The sequence below is a fragment of the Muntiacus reevesi genome, chromosome X (genome assembly GCF_963930625.1).
Source record: "Muntiacus reevesi chromosome X, mMunRee1.1, whole genome shotgun sequence".
Classification (NCBI taxonomy): Eukaryota; Metazoa; Chordata; class Mammalia; order Artiodactyla; family Cervidae; genus Muntiacus; species Muntiacus reevesi.
This window is the reverse complement of record NC_089271.1, coordinates 11,304,617-11,312,549: the sequence shown is the minus strand read 5'-3', so window position 1 is coordinate 11,312,549 and position 7,933 is coordinate 11,304,617. Positions and strand designations below refer to the sequence as shown.

Genomic DNA, 7,933 nt, shown 5'->3' with positions numbered 1-7,933 from the left:
TCCCTTCTGCTGTCACCTGGATCCAGAGAGCTGAGTGGGCTCAAGTTCAATATCTTTGGCTAGTCTTTACGGTATGGTGTGACCTTCCCTCGGGAGGCATATCCTGTCTCATTGTCCCTTAAGTTATTTTTATTAGAAAAATGAACGTTGTCTGTTTTCAGGTGCAAAATACTGACCTAGGACATCCCCAGGCCCCTGAGGAGGCCAGCTGTGCTTAGCAACTTCCCCAGAGGAAACCCAGAAGACATGGCGGAGGGAGGCTTCTTATAGCACAAATTGTTTCCATATCTCAGCTATTGTAAGTAGTGTTGCTATGAGCTAGCATGCATCTTTTAGAATTATGCTTTTGTCCAGGAGTGGGATTGCTGGATCACATAGCAACTCTACTTTTAGTTTTTTGAGGAATCGTTTGAAATTTCATGCGTGGGTTCCCGAGGCCTTTTGTGCCCAGCCTCAGAGGTCTGATGCCTTAGGAGCACAGGCACACATGCTTGTTGGGGCCTGGAGCTTTCTCTGAAGACAAGCCCTAGACTCTGCCCATTTCCCTGCTGTGTCCTTGCCACCAACAGGCTGAAGTGGGATTTCTGCTTTAAACCATGACCTTGGATCCCAATCTTGGCAGGACGTTTAAGAATATAAGGTGACTGAGGAATCTGAGCACTTTGGGGGATCCCCATTATTGACCAGAGTGTGTGGGGGTAATTCTTTGGAGAAAAGTTAATAAGCTCACACCGAGGCTTCTCCAGTGGCTTAGTGGTAAAGAATTTGCTCGGAACACAGGAGAGGCAGGAGACCCGGATTTGATCTCTGGGTCGGGAAGCTCCCCTGGAGGAGGGCAGGGAAACCCACTCCAGTGTTCGTGCCTGGGAAGTTCCATGGGCAGAGGAGCCTGGTGGGCTACAGTCCGTGGGTGTCAGAGTCGGACACAGCCGAGCGAGCACGCAGGAGTTGACGGCGCTGCACAAATCCACTGATGTGCTCAGGGCAACAGGACTTTCTGGTGCTTTTTCTTCTTCCTGTAGCATCCTCAGCTGACACTGACTTTCTAGTTGCGGGTGCCTCCAGTTGTCACCCGTTGCCCACTCCCCTTTCCACAGGCCCAAATTAAGAGGGACCAAGTTCCCAGGGGGACAATGAATAATCCTGCTAAATCAGATATTTCTCACAGCACACTTCAGAGTGTGCACTCTACCAAGCGCAGAGGCAAGGCTCTCTGAGAACCACGTTACATGTTCACGATGATTCTCTGAGGTTCTCGGGCGGCATCTAAGTGGTGGTGTGCCCACCCTGAAGGCTGTGAAGGCTGGAGGGATGATGATGTGTTTATGCACATAAACCTACATAACAAAAATCATTTAAACGGTAAAGGGAGCATGGAAACACACTAAGTCTTTAAAGCCTACTTTAGGTGCATGGAGTCAATATTACACAAGAACAAACAATATCCATCTATTTTGCGATTACAGCAGTTGATGGCAAGTAAGTCAAACCCTCAGCTGGCCTTGCCAGTCTCAGGAGGCTGTGCGCTACTACCGTGTGCGTGTCCCAGTGGCAGAACCTCCTATGAGCAGAAGTGCTAACTTACACAGAGTGACAAGACTCAATGTGTCATATCCGAAAATTTAAAAAGCTTTTCGTTTCGGAGATAAAGCAGGTGTTTGTACTCATTGTGCTTTCAGGTGCCCGTTATAACCAAGATGGTTTTGTACAATCAAAATAATGTTACAGTGCTAGAAGCTTCAATAGCACATCTGCTAAAACTTGAATGATACAGAGATTATCATGGCCCCTGCGCAAGGATGACACACAAATTCATCGAAGAGTTCCATACTTTTTAAAAGTTTGAGCATTAAAATATAATATTATGAATAGGACTCACAGAATATTTTTAAAGTTTATTGAAAGAAAACTTAAGATTACATCCAACTTGCAATTTTTTATTTGCCTTCTTGACTGCTTTAAGTATTAAAAAATAGGACTCTGCATGTGCTTCTATAGTGTGCATTATTTGGTAGGTTGTTCTTTCTGGTAGATTTCCCCACCATTTTAAAGTAAAAATATGATCTTTCAACTCTGAAATTATGTGCATTGAATTTTAACAAATTATTTTTGAGTTTCACAAAATATGTGGTAGACACTTTGATCTAGTTAATGCAATCAACTAGTTTCATTAGGAGAAGACAGACTATTTTAATGAATGATTAGTTCATGAAAGTATCCAACTATGTTGATAAGAAGAAAATAAAATCACAAAATGCATGTTACTGTGCCCCGAAAGATGCTTGGAAGACTAGTAAGTCATGGCAGATGACCTATCTATTCATGAAGCTTTAATTTCATGCAGTTATGCATTCCTCACAAATCACTTTGGTTATGTGATCTTCACACTGAGGGAGTTGTTTAGATCAAGCCGTTTATGATTTCAGTGGTTAAACTACAATATTTTATAGCATTTGCTCAGTGCATGCTGATTTCTTTAAGGTTTCAACGTTACCGTTTTTCCTGAAGACTAAAAAGTCTCTTCTGGTATAGGGGACCCGTCAGCTCCTGTTGTTAGAACTGAAACTGCCCTGAGATAGTCTTGAGTTTTAAGAACACATTTTACCTTCACTGTAGACGTCTCAAATTCCGTAACATATCGTTCATTATAAAAGATCACCATAACCAAGTCACCATCTTTGTTTTTGGTGGGGGTGGCTTCACTCAGCTTGTAGGATTTTAGTTCCCCCAGCAGGGATTGAACCCGCGCTCTCGGCAATGAAAGCACGGAAGCCTAACCACCAGGGAATTCCCTCCACACTGTCCTTTACGCTAAATCTGCTGTAGGACTTTCCCCTCCTCCAGTCGTGATGATATACACTGACCCATCATGTTCTTTCCTGAAAACCATGATCAGCAATGACTATATTTTTGCAGGCTAAAGCTAAAACTCAGCAAGACTAACCAGAACCTCTAAGAATTAAGCCTGTTCTCAATGAGGCTTTGCGGGGTGGGGTGGGGGGAGGGGTGGCTAATATAGTGCACCCGTGTGTGCTCCGTCGTGTCCCACTCCTTGCGACCCCATATAGGCATTGGATCAATTCATAATAAGGGAGGGTTTTGGTGACTCCGGCTCAAGTGTCCACCTTATAATCACAATAATAGTCATGAAGACCATAATATTCTCTGCCATTACTGCACTCCAGCAATGCAAAAATCCAGATACAGCAAGATGACCACATCCCTGGACAGTTTTCACTCTGTCATGGCGACTTCCCGCAGAGTATAAATGTGCTGTGAGGACTGAGCTAAATCCTATGCCTCTGCCAAATGAGTGTGGCACGTCAATACTATGTTAACGCCGCTGTGCGATTCCTTACTCAGATTAACAGAAGACATGCTTATGAAATTAAAGCATGGAAACAGACACTACTCAGAATCTAGACAACACACAAATGTAACTGCACAACAGGAACACGGGATGGGTTACGGTCCAAATATTGCCATGCTGTTACAAACGGGCTAACCCAGTGAGCTGCTTAGCCTAAAGCAGTGACTCTGCACTCCAGAACCACTTACGACCTTTAAAAGTGCTGACGCCCAATCCCTACACACAGAGAGAAAAGTTTAATTGGCCCAGGGTGGAGTCCTGGGCATAGGATTTTTAGAAACTCCCCGACTCCTTTGGTGGACCGCCACCATTGTGAAGCCCTGGGCCCTGAACAAAGAGGCCCCAGGGAAAGTCAGACTGCTCTGGGCAAGATCTTCCAGTAGGGGGCGCGCAGCTGATTCCATGTTTCTTAACTTCCATCCGTGTCCCAAGGGTTAACCGATTCTCGGAGAGGCCGTTCTAACATAGATGCTACTCCAATTATTTTCAAAGTGGTGTGTGTGTTTTTTTTAAATTTTCTAAAAGTAACGGGAATCCCCTGACGGTCCAGTCGTTCGGACTCCACTGCAGGGGCAGAGGCTCAATCCCTGAACCAGGAACTGCCATCTCGCAAACCCTATAGTGTGGCCAAATAATAATAATTATAATGACAATACGATCTACAGTATCTTCAGATTTCAGGTTGAATACGGCAGATTAAATATATCCATATATCTCTACTCTGTCCACAAAACGCCATGAAATGACAGTAAAGGAATAAAAAGAAGAGATATGTTCTTACTGACAAAACAGGAGAACAGGTAACATCAGCTAAGTGGGGACAAGGACATTTTAATGCTTCAGAACCCTGGAAAGCTCAGGACTTCTAAGCTATCTCTGACGGTTGAGGACAAATTGATGTCAGAGGGGGCATCTAGCCTGTCTGATACAGTTTACAACGAAACGAAGAAATAGCAGTATAAGCATATTATGAGTTATAGAAGCAAACAGATGAAACCGCTAAGGATTTCAAATGGTTGTTTCGGGGAAGTGGGAACTGGGATGGGAAAAAGCAATTCTGGGTTTTGCTCTTCTGAGAGCCCTGTGTCATTTGGCCTTTAAAATTAAATTCTGAAGGCAATTATCCTTCAATTAAAAAATAAATTTTTAAAAAGCAAAAATATTAAGCATATACAAAATTTAGTGTTTTTTTTTCAAAGCTGCTTTTGAACACATGTGGGAGTAAAGGTATGCAAATACTGTAGATATGAATGTAAAGTTGTAAAATCTTTCCGGGTGACAGGTGGGTAATATGGATCAAAATATTCAATGTGTGGAACGTTTACTCCAGCATTTTCAGTCTTGATATTTGCCCTGAGGAAGGAATTGGACACCCAAGCACTGCTTTGAGTATAAAATAGAACAATTGGAAACTATCTACAGGCCCTACACCAGAATTTTGATTGGAACAACTGATGGCTCCTCCATACAGGAAAATCATATGCAAATACTTTAAATGATGGATTGTACATCTCCCAGACGGTCAGAAATTCTAAAAGTCTGAAAACAAGAGTTGCTGGGCATGGGAAACAGCGAAATCTTGATGTAGAGCTGTTGACTGTGCACTGGTACACTGTCTTTGGAGAAAATAAACACTGGCATTACATAAATAAAAAGTTAGATATACACTTTGATTAGCAATTCTCAGAGGGAATCTAAAATGACTCCCATGAACTATACAGTGCATGGAATTCTCCAGCCCAGATTACTGGAGAGTGGGTATCAGTTCTCTTCTCCAGGGGATCTTCCCGATCCCTAGGAGACGAACCTAGGTCTCCTGCATGGAAGGTGGATTCTTTACCAGCTGAGCTACCAGGGAAGCCTGAGACCTTCTATGGATTTTTACAAATATTACATCCTGGAGTGGGAGGGGGGAGAACAGAATGAACACACCTACTGCATAAGTTTACGACCTACCTACATAAGTTTATGAACAAAGAAAACGAACCTATATGAATAATGTGGCTATGAAAGTTGACTATCACTAAATCCAGTAGTAATAACTGTGGATTAGGAAAAAATTGGGACTCACATGGTACACAATTCACCTGCAATGCAGGAGACCCGGGTTCGATCTCCGGGTCGGGAAGAGTCTCTGGAGAAGGGAATGGAAACTCACTCCAGTATTCTAGCCTGGACAATTCCAGGGACGGAGGAGCCTGGCAGGTTACAGTCCGTAGGGTGGCTAACAGCCCCACAGGACTGAGTGACTGAGACTATAGAAAACAAAGCAGAGCCCGGAAAACAATTACAGCTACAACAGAAACGTGGGATCACCCAAAAGGAGCTCTCCTTTTCCCAGGTGGCGCTCTCTCTGCAAGCCGCTCAGTCGGGTCCGACCAGAGGCTGCCTGGCTCCTCTGTCCATGGGATTCCCCAGGCAAGAATCCTGCAGTGGGTAGCCATTCCCTTCTCCGGGAGGTTCTTCCCCAGGAGCGAACCTCCGGCTCCCACATTGTAAGCAGACCCTTCACTGTCTAAGCCACCACGGTGACTGTAATCACTAATGTTTTAGAAAGCTGTCTACCAATATAGGAGGGGCCGGTTCCATCCCTGGGTCATAAACATTGTCCAGTTCCCTTGCTCAAGTCATCTCTGAATAGTTCTCCCGGGGCTTGTTCAAATGCATGTCCACCGAGACTTTGGGTGCTCTATAATGAGTCGATGTCGTCACTTTCTCCTCCTCTCTTCAATCTTTCCCAGAATCAAAACCCCCAAAAAATCTCGTTCAGGATCATGAAAATCTTACTGACAAAAAATCAAGAACACGATTTGACGTGATAAATACACATCAAACTCTTAACTGTTGCAGGTGTAGAAAAATTGCCCAAAGCCCTCCACTTTTCAAATTCTATTCTTCCTCACAGCAATATTGGCCTTGTTCATCTCACAAGGCCTCCAAAAATTATTGGAAGCTTCCCTTATCCCTACTTGGGCCTACCTAATTGAATCCTCAGTGAGACAAAGCCTGAGTTTGAGTCGAAGCAAGGACAAGAGTAAGCATACTGCACAGAGCCTGTGAACATACTGATGAGGTGACGCTCACTCCTAACACAGTGAGGCTGAGGAGCATCAAGAGTAAGTCCGGGTCAAGAGTTTGCAGCAGATCTTTTCACCTAAGAGCATAAAGGCTCATTCTTAGAAATAAATCGTTTTGGAAAAAATTATGATAAATTGAAGTCATAAATAGAAACTACATTGCATGCATTGCATTCTGTTTATGCAAATGAACGCTGAACCCCGCCACTGAGATTCGTGCCTTTCCTGCCCCAGTTCCTGCGAAGCCCGCTTTCAGGCCCTTGTCCCCAGGCCCCTGACTCCATGTCTTCTCCTTGACGTTCTCAGTCTGATTTGCATCGAATAAGGGATATTGTTGACAGCTTAAGGAAATGATGTGCGAGCGTTCCATTTGACACAGAGAAGTTTCACTATAATGTCAAATGAAATAGAGTTCCGTGTGTGCTCAGTCCTGCCCAGGCAATTTGTGATCCCATGGACTGTAGCCCTCCAGGCTCCTCTGTCCATGGATCTCCGGGCAAGAATACTGCAGTGGGTAGCCATTCCCTTCTCCGGGAGAAGCTACCCCAGGATTGAATCTGGGTCTCTCGCTTTGTAAGCGGACTGATTACTGTCAAAGCCATCAGGGTGACTCTAGTCACTATTAAAAAAGAAAAAAAAAGTGCCAAAATAGGAGGGCCCGCTTCCATCCCTGGCTCGGGAAAATTGTCCAGTTCACTTGCTCAGTTCTGTCCGACTGGCTTTCCTATCCATCACTAACTCCTGGGGCATGCTCAAACTCATGTCCACCGAGTCGGTGGTGCTATCTAATCGTTGTCCCCAATGTCGTCCCTTTCTCTTCCCATCTTCGATCTTTCCGGGCACCAGAAAAATCTCCTGGAAAGCGTATTCACGATTATGAGAACCATACTGGCCAAAGACCAGGCAAGTTTACAGGCCGATCAACCTGATCTGCCCCCTGAGAAATCTGTAGGCAGGTCAAGAAGCAACAGTTAGAACCGGACATTGAAACCCAGACCGGTTCCAAATCGGGAAAGGAGTACGTCAAGGCTGCATATTGTCACCCTGCTTATTTAACTTGAATGCAGAGTGCATCATGTGAAATGCCATACTGGATGAAGCACAAGCTGGAATCCACACTGCCGGGAGAAACATCAATGACCTCAGAAATGCAGATGACACCACCTTTATGGCAGAAAGCGGAGAACGGAAGAACCTCTTCATAAAAGTGAAAGAGGAGAGTGAAAAAGTTGGTTTAAAACTCAACATTCATAAAAGGAAGATCATGGCATCAGGTCCCATCACTTCATGGCAAATAGATGGGGAAACGATGGAAACAGTGACAGAGTTTACTGTCTTGGGCTCTAAAATCCCTGAGGATGGTGACTTCAGCCATGAAATTGAAAGACGCTTGCTCCTTGGAAGAAAAGCTATGACCAACCAAGACAGCACATTAAAAAGCAGAGATATTACTTTGCCGAGAAAGGTCCATCCAATCAAAGCTATG

The 7,933-nt window shown here is 44.4% G+C and overlaps 1 non-coding gene across 1 annotated transcript; it reads left to right on the top strand.

Annotated features, from left to right (window-relative positions):
• Positions 1-1,727: 1,727 nt before the first annotated feature.
• On the top strand, positions 1,728-1,835 carry LOC136154902 (U6 spliceosomal RNA). The gene has a single exon (XR_010660604.1). It is a non-coding gene; the product is annotated as a U6 spliceosomal RNA (small nuclear RNA).
• The last annotated feature ends 6,098 nt before the right edge of the window (positions 1,836-7,933 follow it).